At 40.8% G+C, this 22,115-nt stretch overlaps 1 long non-coding RNA gene across 1 annotated transcript in view; it reads right to left on the bottom strand.

Annotated features, from left to right (window-relative positions):
• Window positions 1-3,755: 3,755 nt before the first annotated feature.
• Window positions 3,756-22,115, bottom strand: part of LOC309644109 — a 397,499-nt gene continuing 379,139 nt past the window's right edge. Inside the window, exon 2 of the long non-coding RNA XR_014254242.1 lies at window positions 3,756-3,892. This is a non-coding gene — a long non-coding RNA (uncharacterized lncRNA). The remainder of the gene's footprint in view (window positions 3,893-22,115) is intronic.

Genomic DNA, 22,115 nt, shown 5'->3' with positions numbered 1-22,115 from the left:
GAAATGACATTGGTATGAGTTGATGATCTGGGATTGGAATTCTCTGCGTGGAGAAGAGCTAATTCATTGACCATAGCTGCCTTTTCCCCAGATCATGTGGTTACCTGGAGCAGAAGTGGCACTGACATATTTACTGTAGCTAATTCTGATATCATTTGCAGGAGCAAAGAAGATAATCCCCTGGCTTCTGAGAGCACACGTATCAGCCGACAGATTAAATATGAGAATTATATTACCTGAATGGAGAAAGAAGGTAACTGAACTGTACAAACTCATTCAGAAGTGTATGGATCCTGTGTTGCAACATGTATTGATTGGCTATTGTGGGGCTTAAACCTTAATCTGTTTGGTTAACATAGCAGCATGCAAAGCTGTTGGACATCTAATTTACTGCCTATACATACCACAGTGCAGGGTAATGGCACTACCTATCTCAATCTTACAGTCATTCACTAAGCACCTGTTCTGGGTCAGGTTTCATGCAGAGTTTAGCAGGGGTTTTACAGGTGAGTAGAATCCCCTCTGGCACTCTAGCTGCCCTTGAGGAGCTCAGAGTGAACTGGAAAAGAGAAGGTGTATATAGGGAGATCAGTGTGGACAGAGCATAGTTAACAACACTAACTATTCAGAAGAGCAGGATGGCCAGAGGAAGCTGCGGTTTCTTCAGGCCTCAGGGCTGAGACGTCTATGATGGGGTATAGGGGTAAGGCAGGAAGTCAAAAGGGGGAAGAACTGTACAGGCAGAGGTAGAATATATGCCTGAGGTCATTTTATTTATTTATTTATTTATTTTTTAATTAATTAATTAATTAATTTAGGCTGCTTTGGGTCTTCGTTGCTGTGTGCGGGCTTTCTCTAGTTGCGGCGAGCGGGGGCTACTCTTCATTGCGGTGTGTAGGCTTCTCATTGCAGTGGCTTCTCTTGCTGTGGAGCTCGGGCTCTAGGCGAACGGGCTTCAGTAGTTGTGGCACGCAGGCTCAGTAGTTGTGGCTTGCCGGCTCTAGAGCACAGTCTCAGTAGTTGTGGTGCATGGGCTCAGTAGTTGTGGCTCACGGGCTCTAGGTGCGCAAGCTTCAGTAGTTGTGGTTCACAGGCTCAGTAGTTATGGCTCGCGGGTTCTAGAGTGCAGGCTCAGTAGTTGTGTTGCACAGGATTAGTTGCTCCACGGCATGTGGGATCTTCCCGGACCAGGGTTTGAACCCGTGTCCCCTGCATTGGCAGGCAGATTCTTAACCACTGTGCCACCAGGGAAGCCCCTGCCTGAGGTCATTTTAAAGGATGCTAAGCGGCAAGCACGTGGGATGTGACAACCACAACTGCCACCACATATCGCACTCTTTGTGGTTGTGCATTTCACACACAAAAATGCAGGCTGCCTCCTCTCAAGTCCTCGTCTTTTAAGAAGGCGCTCAACTGTTTCTGTCTTTAGGAGGCGTCACAAACTATATGTGGTAGGAAGAACTTCAAGATGATCTCCAGGTCTCTGCCCCCTGTGGTCACTCCTGTGATTATGTTCCTTATTATATATCAAAAGGGAGATTATCCACGTGGCCCTAAATTACTCACATGAGCACTAGAAAAGCAGAGTTTTCTCAAGCTGCAGGCAGAAGGAAAGTCAGAGATTCCAAGGGTGAGAGGGAGTCAATGGGCTTTACTGGTTTGAAGACAGAGGGGGCCACATGAGAAGGAATATAGGTGACCTTAAGGAGCTGAGACAGGCCCTTGCTGATAGCCAATGAGGAAATGGGGACCTTAGTCCTACAGCCCACAGAACTGAATTATGCCAACAGCCAGAATGAGCCTAGAAGTGGGTTCTTCCCCAGAGCCTCCAGGTTACAGCCCAGCCTGGCAGATACCTTGATGTTAGCTTTCTGATACCCAAAGCGGAGAACTCAGTCAAGCCTGCTCGGACTTCTGACCTACATAATTGGGAGATAATACATAGGTATTGTTTAAGGACACTGAGTTTGTGGTAATTTGTTATGCAGTAACAGAAAACTAATACACTATGTGTGCATGTTTGCATTATGCCTAGATTTCCTGTTAGGCATTTTAACTTGTCAGTTCCTTTACATGAACATTCTAAAATGACAGTGGTATCTAAAGAAGAGTAATGCTGTCTTGTGTATAGATATAATATGCCTGTCTCTCCATCATTAAAGCACTGTGGCTGCTTTTTGGGAGGTGTGGGGTGTTGCATGGATCCGCCTGTCTTGCTTGGTCCTGCCTGTATGGAGACCATTTGTCTACATAAGGGAAATAGCTGTAGGAGCTGCAGGAGAAAATCGTGGCCAAAATGGCCTGGCATTAAATTCAGTTCTACATCTTAAAGTGACTCTTTGATATCACTCAGTGAAATGTACTTTAAAATTCTTAGTTTTTTATACTTTGATATTTCCATGTCACTCCAGTACATTTGTGCCTGCCCCTCTGGAAGAGTTGGTAATCTACATGGCTTGCTTTATTCCACTTGTTTTTATTCTGTAGAATACTTGAAGTGTTTTCGGGAGCCTGTGAGGACAGTTCCATAAGTTTAATGCTTCCATAACAGACATTCCAGATGGCCTAACCATTTAGGACAGGAAATGCAGATCCCTGCCACAAGAATTTTTGGAAGTCCTGCCATTTTCTCAGGATATGGCTGGGATGTGGGCCAGAACCCTGAAGGCTCAGACTTCTGCTAATACCTCTTTTTCCTTGCTGGGCTGCCAGAACTAGAGGAAACACTTTTTATTTTTCCCTTCAGAATGAAGTTACAGCGTCAGCCTGAAATTTTTGTAGTCTTAGGAATCTAGTGCAGTATAGCTGCCCTTTCACTGGAGCTGGTTGATATGTCTTCAAAATCTTCACTCTTTTCAGTTCTTGCAAAGTGTAACTCCTTCTCCCTTGTGATCCTACTTCTGCCAGAAGAATGAACAAGCACCGCTTTGAACTTTTGACCCAGTACTTTCAGTGCATTTGAATCCATTCCACGCAGAGAAAATGGCCTTTGCCGTCACTAACTTACCCCTACTCATCAACTAACTGGTACCATACAAGGGTCCCCTGCAAGGCAGTCTGGGGTACACTTGACATAGCCAGGACAGGACTGTCAGATAGTATTTAGACTTCCTTATTAAACCCTAGGTATAGCATCACAGCCTCCTAGCCCCCCAAGAGATTCTACTGAACAACTCTGGCCCACTGGGCTTTCTCTGTACTGGAAGCTCTGTCCATTTTTGAAAGCTGCTTTTTGAAATTGGTAGGAGCTGTGCATTTAAAAGCCTTGTTTTGCTCTTTCTTGGAGAACAAAGCAGGAATGCACTGTTCCTCAGTGCAACCTTCTCAAACAGCACCTCAGCCAGGGGACAGGGATGTGGCCAGGAGGGGAAGGAAGAGGACTCTGGGCTCTGAAGTTTCACAGGCGGAGGATGGAAGCCCCATATAGACGTGTCCTGCTGTTGAGTTCCTACATGTGACTGCCACCTACCTTTTCTCCTTTCGTAAGGGGGAGGGCAGGCCTTTGCTTTCCAACTTTACTGGTTATAAAACTGTGGTTCAGAGAGATTGGTATTGCTTCTGAGCCCTAGGGGTATTTCCCTTTAGGTTAGATTGTAAATGACTGTGAAATGTGTCTATCTTTTGTGGTCTCAGTTTCTCCCAACAACTCTGCATCCAGTCACCTGATGAGTTACACATGATTGCTTTTTTTTTTTTTTTTTTTTTTTTCTAAAAATCCCTGATGCCTGGGCCCTACCCCAGTGATCTGATTTCAACTGGTCTGCAGTGGGGGAGCAGGATTTTTTTTTTTTTAAGAAATTCACGTTCTTTTATTTATTTATTTATTTATGACTGTGTTGAGTCTTCGTTTCTGTGCGAGGGCTTTCTCTAGTTGCGGCAAGTGGGGACCACTCTTCATCGCGGTGCGCAGGCCTCTCACCGTCGCGGCCTCTCTTGTTGCGGAGCACAGGCTCCAGACGCTCAGGCTCAGCAATTGTGGCTCACGGGCCCAGTTGCTCCGTGGCATGTGGGATCTTCCCAGACCAGGGCTCGAACCCGTGTCCCCTGCATTGGCAGGCAGATTCTCAACCACTGCGCCACCAGGGAAGCCCCACATGATTGCTTTTAATCAACACCCACTTTCATTTTTCCCCATCCTCCAAGAAGTCCCTGGGGTCATTATGCAATTTAAAAGAGCAAACTTAAGAGCTTGGACATCTGTTGGTACCAGTGGAGCTAACTGAACATAATTTAGCATCAGCAAGAGCTGGATTTAAATGTGGTTTCATTTTTGGTTAAGCAATTTGTTGGAAGAATACTTCCAGAATACTATTTGTATGCTTTTTTGTTTTTGGATGTTTTCTTAGCCTTTTTACTCTTACCTCAAATTGTAGTCCTTCTTCCTTTCTTATAAATCCTCAAAAAATTCTGCTACCTTAGTGAATAATTGTATGAAAAAGATGTAGGTCTCTAATATTAGCAGTTAACTGGGAGAGAAGTATTAAGTGGGCAAAAGGTGTCATCAACCTGATTTCTTTCAGGAAATGTGCAAAAATGGAGCTGAGATAGAAACATGGTTTTGATTATGGAAAATTGTTTAGCTTATCTGAGCCTCAGTTTTCTCATCTGAAAATTGGGACTGAAACTATTGACCTTAGAGAATAGTTGTGAGAATTAAATAAGATAATGTATATATAGAACCTTCCAAAGCTCTTGCCACATACTCCTAATTCATTAAGTATCAGCACCTATCACCTTAGTTCCCACCCATGATCAATAAACAAATTCTCCTTTGCTGAACCAAGCACCAGTGAGCTAGGTGCTTAGAGAAAAGAGAAAAGAATATATGAACCTCAACTTTGAAGAAGTTTCAGTATGTTTAGTGACAAGATAAGAAACAACACAGAAAAATTAAAATTTATGGGTCAATTTCTGCCCCATATTTCTCAGTATCCCAGTGAAATATTCAGTTCCACCTCTCATCTCCAATGGGCTGTATCTTTTTGTGCAAACATAGTTTCCACTGCTGTGAAGAAAGGGCCAACCTGTGGATGACGTCACTTTTCCCAGTGAGACATGCCTTGACCAGACTCATACACACCCTTCTGTGGAAAGTTCAGCACATCATGGACACCTAGCATGAAGCCCACAGTATACTCTGTTGTGTGTTCATTATAGTGTTTATTTTAGCATATGCTGTTTTCTTTTCTTTTTTATTAAGTATAGAAAAGAAAAAATGATTCTGGGACGGTTCCAAGAGAAAATATTTGTTTCTACAATATTTAATCATTCAATTTCTCAACTAATGTTGACATTCCTAAGGCTTTCTTCAGGGACTTCCTCCCCAAAGCAGACAGTTCCTCTATAGGAGACTCTCAATTCCTAGGTTTTAGATGCATTTCCATAATTTGGATGGTTCTCTACAATGACAACAAATCAGTTGTACAGAACCACATATAAGTAAATTTGAAACAGTTAAACAATAAAGTTCTAGTAAGTCAGCAGTAAGGGAAGGTTGTTTTTCTTGCATCCTTTTCATTTTCTTTTTTTTTTCTTTTATTTATTATTTTTTTGTGAGACCACTACTTTAGCCAATAGAATGTTCACTAGTGCATTACCAATAGGAAATGGCCATTAGGACATCAAAACAATGGAGAAGATACTTTAAGGCAACAGTCAATTCAAATGTCTTTTAAAAATTTTTTTTTCTCCTAAAAACAAGGAGGTTTATAAAACGCACAAGCCTCCAAACACTCCCATGAAAACTACTCATGGATATTCAGATGTGAGTTTTAGACAGGAAAGAAGGCATTGACAAAGTCCATTTTCATTGCATGTCTAGTTAATGACAATAGGAAAATAAAAATAGAATACAAATAATACCTATCATTTTGCATTTTTACTCTGTGTTAGGAACTATTCTGAGTGATTTATATTTATTAACTTCTAAAATTCTCGCTACTCCATAAATATTCTATTTTATAAGTGAGAAAACTGAGGCACAGCAAAGTTAAGTAATCTGCCTAAGATTATACAGACTGCAGAGCTGGGTTTTTATAACTGCCTCTGAGCAAGATAAATGGAGTTTAAATATAGTTCTTTGGCCATGTGCAGATGTGGAGAATGAGTATCATTCCACGCTAGTATATCAACTGAGAAGCAAGGATGTGAGCTGGGACATGAACTGTCTACCACAGCCTGTCTACCACAGCCTCATGTGTAATGTAGAGTTAACATGTAAAACATAACCAGGTCAGGGTCACCAGAAGAAGATTGGATGCAGCCGGAAAAACTCTCCTGCCATCATTGGGGCACTCAGTCTAGACTTTCTCACATCTGTGACAGGTATTGTACTGGACTTCCTATTTTGCACCATGAACTTCTGAAGAGAAGGAGCCATGAGCATCCTTCATGGATTCTCCATAAGAAAACTGTAAGCTCCTCTAGGTCAAAAGTTATGTCTTAGTCATCTCTTTCCATCTTTTTCCTTTGAATCCAGGCCTAGCAATGTGCTTGAATGGCATGTATTAGGTGGTCAGCAAATGGTAGGTTAAGTGTTGAGTGCCTATCATAGGTTCAAGAATATGTGTACTTTGAAAACATTTGATTTTCTGATAAATCAAGGAGCACATGAGACCTACCCTTGGGGAAATAACAGTGGCTATCCTTCACTAAGCTTTTCCTCTGCCTACCCTGACGCACATTCCTGATTACGGTGAGCTTTGTGGCTGTAAAAATAGGCACAGTATGTAAATATTTAAAGAAAACATAAAGAAAAATAAGTTGGAAAGTGATTAATGGAGTTAATTTTCTAATTATATAATAACAGAGCATTATGTCAAAAGTACATCATTAAAAAAAGATTACCTATAATTAAATTTTAAATTTGATTGAAGAATGTTGAATTCATTACTGCATCTAGGAGCTCCCAGGATCATTCTTTTCTCCTATTAATTCTGTTTCTTTGAGGACAAACCTTCATTTCATTTGTAAACATATTTTTTTATTTTAATAAAAATTTGTATTTTAAAAATATTCAACCAAAGAATCAGCTACAGAAAAGAGATTACAATGTTAGAGAATAAAAGAATTGTTCGTTCCTATAAAAGGCAGAACTAGGAGCTGGTATCTTAAGTTCAGCTCTATTCGTAATTATCTCCCTCTAAAATGGGGATGTATGGGAAGAAATGCCGAATACCACCCACCTGAGAGAGCAGAGAGACTCCAGTAACCACTGAGACAATTGAAGAGCGTGAAAAAGTATAGTTCTTTTCTTTCAATGAGTACTCTTCTGTGTTTATATAAACCTAGGTGAGGTACTCTAAATAGTTGACCCATCTGGATCCTTTACTAGTTTTTAGGTTTCCCTGGAAACTCCTTAACTATACCTCAATGAGAACTGGTAAATAAGAAGTAATCACTGCATTTACAGTTGTAGTAGTGTGGACATCCATCAATCACCATGGAAGAGGAAAGCACAGGAATCAGAAGAGCTTTACTCCCAACTCTCCCCAAGGTAGGTTGGCCAACGTATAACTTCTGCTCTCCGTGAATGCACAACATAAGGAGTGTACCTTCCTCTCCACTTCACAGGGTGGTTCTGGTTGTCAAATGAGTAATGTGTATGACTGTCTATCTTAGAACCCAGAAGGTATTTTCCAGGTATAGGTTATCAGATCAACAAGGCCTAACCCATAGTTGCCTTGTCCTGGACAACAGGACACCAGTTAGCCTGACATGTATCCTTTTCAAATGCTTAAGGTATGAGACACGTGTTATGTTTTTCATAATTCCAATTGCCGTCAAGAATTGTCGATGACTTAGAGAGAACACTGATTTTTCTGGTGGTGTTTACATGCATGCTTTCTGCAGCCATTAGTGGTCCTCATAGAACTGATGGCTTTTTGAACCATGGCAATGAGATTATTGATTCTTGGAAGGGTCCTAATCTAGGAAAACTTTTTAAATGTTTGCTATTGGCTTTTATTAACATAAAATGTAGCAACAGGATTGAAAAATTCAAGCATTGTGTGATTGCCTGGAGATCTCAAAGTAAAAATCAATGTAGCTAATCTATTTAATGTCATGAAACACACACACACATACACACACACACACACACACACACACACACACAAAGTGGGGGGAAGTCAGTTAAGATTCTTTATCAAGAAGGCGATCTTGTGGGAACGTGCTCTGCTGTGCCAGCCAGCCTTGCAGCCCGTTCCCTGCCCTTATGTGCCCAGCTGTCTTAGCCAGAATCTAACATGCCAACCTCCCTGTGGCTCCTTTAGTGCTTCCTCACCCCCACTCTGGCCCTATTTCCCTGCCTTGTCACATATAAGTTTCCGGTCCCTTCCTCTCTTCATTCTGTAGCTTCTTCCCCTAATAACCCAGCAGACTGGAAAACACTATCAGTCAGCTTTTTCTAATTCTTTGTGAAGTATGCATCCTACCATCAGGCAAGAAATTGGAGCTGTAATATCCTTATGAACACAAGCTCAGTAATGGCTTATAATGTCTAGGGCACTGGGCATGGAAAAGTCACAGACAATAATTTTAAAAACTGAGATAACTAACATTTAAATGTCCAAAGTTATAGTGAATCAGACACAGCTTACTTACCACAAAATTAACAAGCAAAAGAATGACCCACAAGTATCTCACTCCCTCCAGCACACACTTTTAATTAACAGAAACTCGTTCACCTCTTTTTTTTCGGATCCAGAGTGAACACAGTATGTCTTTGAATGGTCATATCTTTTTTTAAAAGAATGTTGATATAGGCAAGAGAAATTAAATTGTAGCATGGACAATAATCTAGTCACAGTGAGGAAAATCTCTCAAGTAATAATTTTGGAATTCCTACTAAGTTATCAAAAGAAGGAGAAAAATCCAATTCCATTTTTCTTTATGAATCCGTCTCGTCCTATGGAAAACAATGAAATACACTATTAAGGCAGATAAGTCTGGGTGTCCCTTGGTGATAAGAGAGCCATGAGGGGAAATGAAACAGGGCAAGAAAATGGGATCACTTTTATATCCAAATTTCAAAATGGGTGGCTAAAGGGTAACCAGTAGTTAGTTATAATGCTGAATTTCGGAAAAGTCTATTGAGGCAATCTCCAAAGTCTTAGGGAGTTAATCTGAGCTTTGGGCATCTTATTAATAAGAAGTTATCAAGGTATCCACCAAGCAATGTCTCTCTCCATCAAGCAATGACTTTGGAAGCTTTACCTAATACATATACACACACGTAGCATATACACATTCAGTGATACTAGCAGTCTAGACAAGAAGTGATTAATGACTACTTACAGTCTACAGGGTATGGAGGGCTTGGCCCCTCTGTCTGGTGCATGCTAAGGCAAATGAAATGCTGCCCATGAAGGAGACCATCTTACCTCTATACTGATCATATATATGTACATGTTCTATATCTATACAGTATTATACTATTCTAGGTACGAAGGGGTAGAAGATGTATGGGTTGTACAGGTAGGTTTGAAAACTAGGTTTTGTGCATGGGCACATTTTTATCCTCCCCTACCAAGCATCCCGCCCCACCAACCTCATTACGGAGCACAGAAAGCTGTGAGGGCATCTGTCCTATCCTTGCTGACATCTCTGTACAAGTATTTATCAGTCACAGAGTGGCTAAACAATTGAGGTGGTTAGAGAGGAGACTTGGTTGGGTGCGAGCAGTGTAGCCTGAACTAGACATACACTGCCTGCTGGGATGATATGAGACCATGGTGAATAATGAGCTTCCTGAGAAACACTCCACCACTGCATCCAAGACCTTTCTTTCTTCTCCCTTGAAATGCCTGAAATCCAATCATAAAATACCTCTCCTTTGAGTGGTGCATGGTGCAACCCAAAGAACATGAAGGCATATTCCTGACAAGCTGCCAGCAGTTACTCCATGAGAAAGTTCTCCCATTATGGAGGTGGCAAAGCCAGGGAGAGTTCAGCCAGAGCTGTGACCTACAGCGTTCTTCATCTGCCACAAAACCATTAACTAGAATTAATTTTGTAGTAAAAATTATGATAAACATATTGCGAAGTGACTTACACAACGTTCCTTGCCTCTCCATTTTCCACATTTAATCGTCATAACACCTTTATAATATAGGTATGATTTTACTCATTTTGCAGGTAAAGCAACCAAAACTCAGAGTGTAAGGATCGTGCTTTAAATTACCCAGTTTATTGATGGCAAAGCCAAAAATGGGACTCAGATATCTTAATCTAATTTTATCTTCAGTAATTCTAGAAATGTGGATCAGGAGACCTACATTCTTGTCCTGGATCTGATTCCAGATCACTGCTTGGCTTGGGACCAGCCACTTACCCATTCTTTGATTCTTCCCATATTTAGCAAAAATAAGATGAAACAGATAAGCACTACATTTTTTTTCCTCCCAAATTTCCATTTGGGAGCATCTATACTACTAAGAAACTGAAATCTAACCATTCACATTCTGATTTCTCTTAAGGCAATGGAGATTCTCTAATATAAATCAGACTTAAAATAAGGAGATGAAGCTCCTCTAGGAGGATGTGGGGCATCACCAGCTAATCAAGGGTTAATTAATGACTATCAAATTTTAAACAAACTTTAGAAATTTGGAAATAATGTCACCAATTTACTTGAGGTAGGCAATAAACAATGTAAACATTCCATTTGTTTATTAATTATTACTTACAAGGAACTGAGCTAGACATTTAGAATCAGATATTAATGTAGGATGCCCCCAGTGAGTGAAACCAGCCAATTAAAATGAATGTAATACAATTCATGGTACAGGAATGTATGCATGAGATTTCCATGTAGGGATTTGCTAGAAATTTTATAGAGGAGTTAATGTTTGAATTGGATATAAAATTATCAGGAGTGATTTCCAATTCGATATAGGTATGGAAATAGGGACCTCTAAGCAGAGGAAATAGCATGTGCAAATGCATGGAAAATATGCATGACCATAGCTTAGAACACAGGTTTAGAAAACCTCAAAAAGTGATACTAGGGAAGTATGCTAGGACTGGGTTGTAAGATACCTTTTTGCTATGCCAGAGGGTCTATCTGGCAATAGAGAGCTAGCAAAGTTTAAAAAAAAACACACCATCTTAATTTAAAACAACAACAAAAACAACTTTCCGTGGAATTTATTCTTTTGTCAACTTTTGTGAAGTTTCTGAAGTCTAGGTCACGTAATCTTCTTAAAACAGAGATAGATGATACACTGCCAAGTGTCCCAACCAGCCAGTTTTGGATAATCATAGAATACAAGGATTCACAAACATGATCTTAAGCCCAATTGCTGAGTTGCTTTCAGTGGTTATTTTGTCAATAAGAAAACATTGCAAATATGACCAATGAAAGAAGAAAAGAATCACTAACACACTTAAGGGAGAGAATATGAAGAAATAAACCCTACGGAAATCTGAAAAATGAATGTATTTAAGGGACTTCAGGGAGAAGAGATGATCAGACTGATTTTTACTGACCAACTGTCAGTTTGTAATACTCTTTTAAAAATTGGCAAAAACAAAGCTATGACACAAACAGAGTAGAAATGATTTGGAGACGTAATGCTTTTGTAGTGGAGTTTAAAGGCTCTCGGAAATCTTTTTTGAGAAAACTGAAGACCTCACACAAAGACAGGGTAGCCTGTGGAATGGCCAATTCTAAGTAGAAGACTGCATTTGAGTCATTTTCCAGGGAAAGGAACTGGATTCCTCTTGGAGTCAGTCACCCTCTGTTTGGTCACCCCTTAGAACAGATGCTCTCTAAGCAGCTCTGGGACTTTCTTCTGACTCTGGCCATCAAGCCCTGGCTGAATGAGTCTACCCACTCCCTCTAGATCTCTGAAAGAATGATTAAATGAGTCATAATTTAAGAAAGAAAAAGGTGCTAATATTTCAGTTTGAGGTCACAGCTGTATGTAAAGGATATGGGGGGAGAACATTATCCATTGATTTCTTACATCCTTCCTGTGGACCAGCAATTTAAACAAGCATATCCAGCAGTCCTGGAAGGTCTTGCTCTTGGAAGGTGCCTAGATACCAGCAAAGCCATGAATGCCGCAGGGGACATCAAGGAGGCAAGGCCACAAAAGTGGGAGATGCAGGAGAGCTGGGATACAGACTCTGGCATCCCCACGTGATGCTCCCCATCCTGGGTAAGAGAAACAAAAGTGATTTTACTGACCTGGGGTTCACTCTCTAGCTGCAGCCTAGCCCCTTGCCCACCCTTTCCACGCTAATTTCTTGAAAGGTTTTCTACTCTGTTCAGTTTCTTCACCTTCCATTCACAACTCAGTGCATTTTGCCAGAAGTGCTTTTATCTGGGTACCAATGACCTTCAGATTGCCAAAGCCAATGACCTTTTTAATTTCTTTGTCTTACTAGACCTTTTTGTATTACTTGATATTACACCTTTCTCCTCTTGTTTCATGATAACAGCTAGTATTATTGAGTGTTAAATATTTGCCAGGCACTGTGCTAAACATGCATTTAACACTGTACTTTTTTTTTCTGAAATGCAAATGTGGCATATTCCCTGGTGAACAGACTAGGGCATATGTTACATAGCAGAAGCTGAGTGGAGGGTCCTCTTGGGGCTCTGTGGACCTAGGGATACCCTGTTCAAGATTCCAAACCCCCTCTGCTGGTGGTGCTGAGTCTCTGGTCTTATTCTCTGGCTGGATGGCTTTAGGAAGGGGCCAGAGCCCCCAGATAAAGTCTTCAGAGAAGCAGAGACTAACTCATCAGGCAATAACAGATGCTGGGACATGCCTGTGACCTGAGGTTTATTCAGTCACTGCCTGTCTCCCATTCCCATTCTGCTTCTCTCCTTAATAATGTTTGCTCTGAACTTTGCGTGGTCACAAGGAGAAAAGGTCTCTTCTGTGTGGGAAGCTAAGACAGGTAATACTATAAGGCGACCACGTTACACACAACTTCAGTTTTATTCTAAGGAGCAAGGGCCATAGAGATAATCCAGCGGTGAGTCAGTAAAGCCCAAAGAAAACAGAAATGGAGTGTGTTTGCTGATATTGACGGGCCACCAATAAAAGAGAAGGTAATGCTTGATGCGGCATGAATGCCAATGATGCCATTCTTCGGTCTGGCACGTACGCGCAGCCAGAGCCCGAACGCTCTGAGGTCATACGTCAACCACACTTGGCTCCCCACGTGCTCTGGAGTCTCCCTGTGTCTTTAAAGGCAGTTTCTTTATAGTTTTCATTAGCATGGAAAATAAGTTGCCAGTTCTCTCTCTCTCGGCCTCTAGTGATATTTACTGGAAATACCTTCAAGTCCAACTGAAATAAAATTTCCTCAGATTTATTTCTATACAAAGACATTACTTATGTAGAAGGGTAATATATTTCCTCTCTACTTTCATGTATTAATGTCGCCACATTATTTTCCCCCCTCAATTCTTTTTTCTTAATAGCAGAAAAATAATGAATTCAGGGAAAATTCACTTTACATAAAATTCTATGAGTCTTTTCGCTGGGCCTGGAGATACGAATTCTGCAAGATTGCACTCTGAGGAGTCAACAGGCCTGCTCAGTACACAGGTGGGTGCAATCAAGGAAGATCTCAGGACGGTCAACATGGATGGTAGTAAAAGTTTCCTTTGTTTGATTATCTCTGCTGTGCTATGCCTTGGTCTACGAACTTTGTGGAACTTACCCCATTGGATCTTCATAACAACTCTTCCAGGTCAGTATTAATCAGTCCTATGTTATAGATAAAAGTTGAGCTAAAAGAAATAGAAAATGTCCAAGACCGCACCATTGCTCCGAGGTAGAATCAGCGTTTACATTCATGTCTGTCTTACTCCGAAGCTCTTGTTCTCTCTTCTGTGCCATGCTGTCTCTGCCTTTACATTTCCACAGCTGGTATCTATGTTATTTATGAGTTCATGGTTTCAGCTTAGGTGGAGGGAGGAGTGAGCTAGACACACAAAAAGATAATTACCTGGGCAGAACGCATACGCATATGCTATTCTGCATGGTAAAAAAACCATCAGATGAGTCGTACTTTAGAGAAACAAGAGCTTTGAGAACTGGAGTGGTCAGTAGTGAAGGTTGAGCAGAACCTGTTGAACATTGATACCACCCTTGTGACCAGAATATGATTATTAAATAAATGAATTAAAGAATGAAGGATACTGCTCATGATCATTGAGTGTTTAGCATACCCTGAGCTTTGTAAGAAAGATTGCAGGTTAACTCTCAAATTTGAATGAAAAATATGTCAACAGTGTTAGAAATGATAACCCTGGGATTACTGAGTTCTTAAACTTGGCTGCATTTTGGAATTACCTAGGGTGTTCCAAACAATGTGCTTAGGCTACAACCTGTACCAATTATTTGAGAATCTCTAGGAATGGGACCCAAGCATCCAAGCATCAGGAATTTCTTAAACACTCCAGCTGATTGCAGTGTGGAGCCAAATTCCAGTGCAACATGATATGAAATGTCCCATGATAAGGGCCATAACCTGACATAGGGTAGAGATTTATTCTGAGGCAGTAGAGACCTGGAAACTGAACAATTTGGACAAAGTTGATTCTTCCCAAAATATAATCTGTAATATACGTCACAATTAGTGACTTAGACATACTAGTACAACTTGAATATCAGAAACACAGGGCCCATTGTCAAATACATTTATAAAATGCTGACTAACCGCACAGGTGTTTGTTGTTGTTGTTGTGATTGTTTGAACTTCAGGCCTTTTAAGAGCCTTTACAGTTCTAGCGTGTGTTACATCTATCAAGTATGTAGCACTTTCTAACTTTATGTCCCTGTTTGCTTTGTTTGTTTTACGTTTGGTAGAACTAGTGTTTCATGGAGCACATTCTGGGAAGAACAACTACAAAGTGTCGACAAAACTAAGAACAGCTTATTTTGAAGTCTAGGAAGCCTATATGTTTCTTTAAATACATTTGCTCCACACAACAATATTATGATTAGGAGTTAGCATATGCAGTTTATGGATGAGGAAATTGATGCTCTAATACTTACCTTGGTTAAGTTCACACAATAAATAACAGAACTGGAATTCGAATCAGGTTTATGATTGTTAATTCAACAATGTATCTTTGTATTCACAGCCTCTCAGATTTTCTCAGTAAAGTCCCTTGCCCCTCCAGGTTGAGCCTAAATAGCAGTTACCATACTACAGCAATACTGACCACTGCCAAGTACTTTGCACTGTTTTAAACAGTTCAATGTTGAGGTTAAATTTTCCTATTAAAATCTCTCTGACTTCTGTTCATCTGACTAAATACACTTTGTCTGCATTGCAGACTTTGTGTGCATTGCAGAATCATTGCTCACGATCGCCTTTCTGCCCCTCTATGACTTCCCTAAGAAACGCCTTATCTAACCAATGCCTCACATTGCTTACAGCCCTTTTCCTGCTTCCCAGAGTTCTTAAATTCTTAGGTAGTGTCCTCAAACAAACAAGCAGTGGTGACACCAGCTCATTTTCTTCTTCTTTTAATGACTGGATGACTGTGCAGGGTGCTGCAGGAATATGCATGAGAGCTTAATTATATTCTCTGCCTCGCTGAGTGAATGTTGGCTAGCAAGAAGCCTCTGCCTATGGTGTAAAACATCACAGAGATCAGATTGGTTCCCCTTGCATTTGCACATGGCTGGTAATCAGCTCTCTCCATACACAGGCAGACAGATGAAGCCAGTTATCTGAAAAGGTGTCAGTGTCCTGTTAACATCTGCATGTGTCTTGACTCTACACTCATAGCAAACTCAGTAGCAGGCTGAGCAACCCAGATCTTCTCCTGATCTGGACGAGTCAGTGATGCAGCCTGGAAAATACAAAACCACTTCATTTTTCTGGAATCACAAGAAAATCATCTACTACCATGAGCAACATCCTCAGATTATCAAAACACGTTTTTCAGTGCCCAAAAGTTAAGCACATTCAACATTTTCAGATATGAAAAATCTCTCAATATGAACAAAATGCTTTCTTAATACAACATTCATATATTGGGCACCAACTATGTCCCAAGCACTATGACAATTATTAGGGACAAAAATAAAGATAGAAAGTGAGATGTTATGTGAAGGCTCAAGAGCATTTCATTTAGATAAAGCACAGATTTTAATTTGGGGCCTCATTGCTACCTCCACTCTGACTATTCAGAAGAACTTTTTCTTCTCTCTCAGCTGTGGTCTATATAGATGAGGCTGTTGGTTAAGTGACCTTGAGAAAAGAGGGTGTTTTGTAGATACACTGCCATTCATTCCATAAACATTCCCCACATATCCCCATAGCCGGCCATATGCATACAGCACACTTTAGTCACTCTCTATACTATGTTAAATCAAACAAAGCCCTTTCCCTTTTAGCAGGAGAGACACAAGCTAATCAAATCATGGATAGAGGCACATACAAAGGACAGTGGGAACATCAGAACTACATCTACATTCAAATCGTCATATGTTTTTGCAATTTCCAGGTATTCGGCAGGGGCAGAACGGTACGTGGCAACCGGAATCAAATTAGCAGAGGTCCGCAGAACCCCTGATACGCTCCTACTTAAATTAGCGCAGCTTCTTCTATCACGGAAGGAACTGACATCATTTCTATTCACTTGTATGCTCACCAGCCTCCTTAATACAGCTTCAGGAATTAAATGTTTCCCAGTAGACAATGCAGGTGTCACTTCTGAGAAATGCACACACTCTGTTAACACTAAAGGTGGCAGCCAATTCTGGAACTATAATTGGAGCTTTTCTTCTCCATTCCAGTTGCATGATTTCTCTTTCTCTTCAGTGACTTCCCTAACTTTATAAATGAATACAAAGGCTCAGCCACATGCTACAGCAAAGATATTTGCTTAATCCCTTTAGCCATCTGTAAAGCAAGAGTAATACACTCTATCAACGCATCAGTAGTGAGTATGCGTGTATGTGTGTGCATGTCTGCATGCATGTCTGTGTGCATTAGGGCATTATGCAGATAATATACCCAGTGAAGCCCACCGGAAAGCACACTGTGTTTTTTTAAAGATTTAAATAATACAGGGCAAAGCCATGGCTTGTGAGTCTAAAATAACCCTCTAAATTGGTTATTCTCATTGCTCACTTGCACATGAATGTGATCATTGATCATTAATTTTGATTCTAGATGAACAATACTTACGAAAGTCTACTCTATGCAATTCTAGAATTTGCTTTAGCCAAGTTCAAATTCTATGTGGTGTTAACTCATTTGTTTTTCATTAAGTTCTTTATTAACAGCCAAATCCCTTGATTATTACACTTCTCTGAACTTTCTTGTTAATCTTACTTACGAGCCACATAATGCCTGAATACATTTCTCTGAAATGTTGCTGAGATAAAAGAGCTGACACTGACAGTAATTAACTTCTAAATAAATATTAAAATGAGAGGGCATCGTAAATACCCCCAGTGCAACGGATCCATGCCTAAGTCCCTAGGACGTTAGGCAGCCAGTCTGTCACCATTTGAGCTGAGGGCAGCTCTGTCACTGATTTTGGAAGATATTTCTCTATACTATTTAGCCTAATTAGCCTCTTTTAGTTCTCGGTTTTAGCTAAAATACATATTTTATACTTTGCTTTTCACACATTTGGCCTCTTACCCATATGTTCTCCAGCCCAATTCTCCACAGCTTACTTGCATATAAAAATTCTCCCTAGGTAGGAACCAAGTTCAACGGTTTCCCCTACCCACCCACCGCCTACCCCATTGTGATGGATCCTTGTACACAGCTGGCTGGAAGCCCAAATGGTGTGTCCCATGTCTGTGTTGAATTGAGGTACATTTGCTCATAAGATATTCATCTCAAATCTGTCAAACAAAAACTGTGAAAGTGTTGTGTGATTGGCTGAGGCTGCCTGTTCCATAAAAAAGCAGAAATCACACCAGAACAAGTGTGATGTCTGGCATCCAACCGACAGGGTTGAAATACTAGTTGTGACCCAGATTAGAAGTGTAACTTTGGGCAGGTTACTTATCTTCTCTAAATCTTAATTTCCTCACGTGTGAAATGTAGAAAACCAGTATCCTCTGTTAAAGGTGTTGTAATTAACATCTTTGTATTAAATGTAAATCTATGTATTAAATGGCATAATACAAGTAAAGTGTTTCCCCAAGGGCTTGGCAAGGGCTCAACCATCGACAGCTATTGCCGATCTTTATTAGGAGTTCAGATGAGAGATCTCTGGGTTGCGGCACCTTACAGCTTCCTGTAAAAGGTAGATTCAGAGCAGCTTCAATTACTTAGATTTACCTGGATATTTTGACTGGTTTCTCTATGGTAACAGCGGTAAATGTGATGAGGCTTAAGCTGTATTCTCAAGGGAGTCTTGTCTTTTAGTTTCAATGTCTTGTCTTTTAGGCACAACGTGTTTCTCTCTGATCCTCCTCTCTAACCTGCACCCATCTTCAGGAAGACAGGTGTGACAGGTGGGTGGCCAGCACCCTGCCTGCTGTTTGGTTACTCACATGGCAGTGGGTGGCTCCAGAAGGTATATGCCAAAATCCTGTTTAAAAAGACTGAGCATATATGAGGGCAAAAGTACCGAGATTAAAGGGAGCTAAAATATAGAAGATGAAGTCACAGAATAACAGGGCAGATGGGGTGAATTGCACCTTGGATGGATTGTGGAAATGATTGTGTATGTTCCTAGCTAGAGGTTACAGTGTGTGGGTCAAGAGGACCCAAAGGGGTAAACTATACTCTGTCACTCGGCACCTTTGCACCTCTCTGACCCCAAAGGTCAGACAGTTTAAGAGTAATCTGCTTGCAGAGTTTAACCAGTTTAAGTAGTGTGTGTGTATGTGGTTTATCTGAAGACTGAGATGCTGAAAACCAGGCAAATAGAATTAGCAAGAGGTCATAGGACCGCCTGTGTCTTGTTTAATAATAGCTTAATTAATCCCAACTAGGAAATGCTGGACCAGGTAAATACATAGACTGATGAGTGTGCTGGCCATGGAGCGTGGAGGGGGAAGGGGCATATTTCCATGGGGAGAGTCCTGTGCTGGCTGTAAGAATACCCCAGCTTCAGTCTTGGCACTGCCACTCATCACTGTGTAATATCGAACAGTTGTTCTCAAGGGTAGTCCTGGCCCAGAAGCATCAGCAGATAGCAAACTGGAATTAGTTAGAAACACACATTTTCAGGACTCCGCCTAGACCTACTGATTAAGGCACTTTGGAGGAGGGATCCAGCAAACTGTTTGAACAAACCTTGCAGGTGATTCTGATGCATAGTGAAGGTTGAAAACCATACTAAAGTGATGAGCACCGGTGAGTTTGTAGATATTCTTTATTTGTACTGTGTTCACAGGTCATTGTATGTTCTACTCATGTGAAATCAAGGAGCTCCTCAGAGTCAGAATTTTTCAGCCACGGATAAAAACAGGTCTTTTCATCTATTTCCTGGAATTGATGCTCTTCTTCTGTATCTAGAGCTCCACAAAGGACTGAACGGTAATCAGGGCTCAGAAACTGAAAGGGAATATGCGGAAAACATATTCTCAGGTTTTGGAGAACATCTTGTTCCTTCCTTTGGAGGGGATCATGACACCAGTTTTTGGAAACTCTGTGGTTAGCTAGAGCGAGGGACTGCCAGTTATAAGGTAGAAAGGCCTCCTTCCTTTCTTCTGCCTTTCAGGGAGCTATCAAGGAGCTATTTTTCAAAGCTCACTGTGTCGATCCAGCAAGCAGTGGTCCTAAGGTTGATACTTCCCCCATTCAGATCACACATATGTATTCTAGTAATTGGGCATTAAATTAATCTAGATTATAGTCTAAAGACTGAAATAGTACAAACAAGATTTTTTTTTAAGTTAACACAGAGTTTGAACCCTCTTTGTATGTTGCAAGAGAAAATACTCCTTTAGACATGCAGTTAACAGAGCTTGGAAGATCTGCTGGGAGGATGGAAACAAGCTGAGGTGTCCTACAACTCTGGCTGTGTCCCCTTTGGTGCAGTGTGCCTGTCAGGTTTGGGGAGACCAACTCCTTCCAGAAGGAAGTAAGACTGACACTGTTCAATTGCAGAGCTCTCTTCTGTCCCTGCCTGGGATTTATTTCTCCATCCATCTTCTAATCTTCTTGTCTATATTCCAGTAGTTTCCCTGTCCTAACCTGCAATTTTTATGTGCAACCATTTATAATTTTTCACTTTTCTACCAACATTTTTCTTTCCTTGGTGTCATAATCCTCCCTATTTTCCTATTTCATTTAATCTTATTTATAATTTATTCTGTAAATGTGCTACTTGTGATAACCTTATACGAGATGTCATTTCTGTGATGATACTAAGGGCATCCATTCAGGAAATATTATTTCTACTTCACTTTGACCACCTCCCACAGATTATTCCCACATAATGTTGATTAATTTGTAACAAGCACTTTTAAAAGCAGCATTCCATCTCTAGCATGAAAAAATGCAACTTTAAATTATTTTGCACCGACACACACTCTTAAAGAATTAAATATGCTTAAAGCCAAATGATGGAGGGGCCTTTCCAATGAAGTAGAAAGCCTGCATTCTGACATTGCCCTGCTGCCTGATGGGGGCGCCTTGGTGCCAGGAGGGTCCAGATGCAAACCCAGCAGAGTGTCAGTCAAAGTAATTCAAGCAGCCCAGGTTTCTGCCTTGTGCTGGCGATGCAAGGTGTATTCATTGGGATATGAAGTGGTGCCCTCTCATCCATCTCCAGTCCAGGAACTGGTGCATTCCTGAGCAGAGGTTTGAAGCCCTTGGTCCACCTGTCTGTGATGAGTTGGTACAGTGGGTTCATGAGACAAGGGTACCTGACCAGAGTCTTGCATTTTCATTTTTCACTGGGCCCTACAAATTATATAGCAGACCCTGCTGGGAGGGTGACTGATGAATTCTGATTGCTTAGATCTAATCTTTGCACAGAGTAATTACTTAATAAATATTGTTGAATGGATGTATACCAGAGTCAGGCCACAACCTTTTCCTACTTCAGATCTCCTGAGTCACAGCTGTGGCTAGCAATGGAAAAGAGACAGCTTTGATGTAGATATGAAATTTTAGTTTTAAACTCAATTAGACCGACTTTTAATAACTAAGTGGCAAGATAGTTATGGAATCTGCCCCAAATATTATTAGGATATATATTTGCCAGTAGGAAGGCAATATTTTCATAGCATAGTTGGGAACAGCTATTGGAGAAAAGTAAGATTGTTTCATGTCCACACTTCCGCTATTGAGTTTATGAGCTGGTTAAAAAACATGATCTTCATGGTGGGTTAGTTATGCCTGGGAAGACAGCAAAACTAGAGCCAAAATAGCTTGGAATCAGAATCTGAGAGAAAGTTAAGAGAATGAGGACATGGGCAAACTGAAAACTGAGTTAGAAAGTTAGTGAGAGAAGATGAGAAGAAAGCTATCATGGGAGACTTTGGAACAAAGGAGATGGCAGCTTGAATGCCTGAGTGTAGGTCAGGATCCTGTGGGGACACTCTTTAAACAGATTCTGACATTTCCAAAATACAGAGCATTAAACTTCCAGCTTGGAACCAGGCTAGGACACTAATTTAGACCAAACATTGGGAAAAGTAGTGATGTTCCACTTTTCACCAATAAGCCTTTTCAGTGCTTGGGACTGAGTGTATTGGAATCTGAGAGATACGGTAGAGAGTGAAATGATTCTGGCAAAGTTGTGTTTTATATTTGGGGACTATAATAGAGTGTCAAGATTGTCATCAAAGATGGCTGCCTTTCATCCATGGCAGGGATGGCAGTATGAAAAAGCAACAAAGTTAGCAACCCCTGGGTCAATGGGCATAAGCCCTTGCATCTCAAGCTGTATAGCATAGGAATCTGTTTCACTGTGCTTTGCTTAGTATAGAGTCTAATATTAACTTGTGCTTGACTTTGGATTGTCTTCACAGAAGTTTTTAGGGATCTTGATATCATCTTCACTGGCTGCCCCACTTTAAGATGAATTAAGATGAGCACTCACTGGTTGTGGCCTAATCCCTATAGTATCTACTGAGGACCCCATTATTGCTATTATTTTCCACTAGCAGTACTCAGGTTGGCTGTTACTCTTGAGTTTCACAGCATCCTAC

The sequence above is a fragment of the Balaenoptera physalus genome (genome assembly GCF_965194825.1).
Source record: "Balaenoptera physalus genome assembly, chromosome: 15".
NCBI lineage: Eukaryota > Metazoa > Chordata > Mammalia > Artiodactyla > Balaenopteridae > Balaenoptera > Balaenoptera physalus.
The sequence above is the reverse complement of the archived record's forward strand: the minus strand, read 5'-3'. Positions and strand labels throughout refer to the sequence as shown.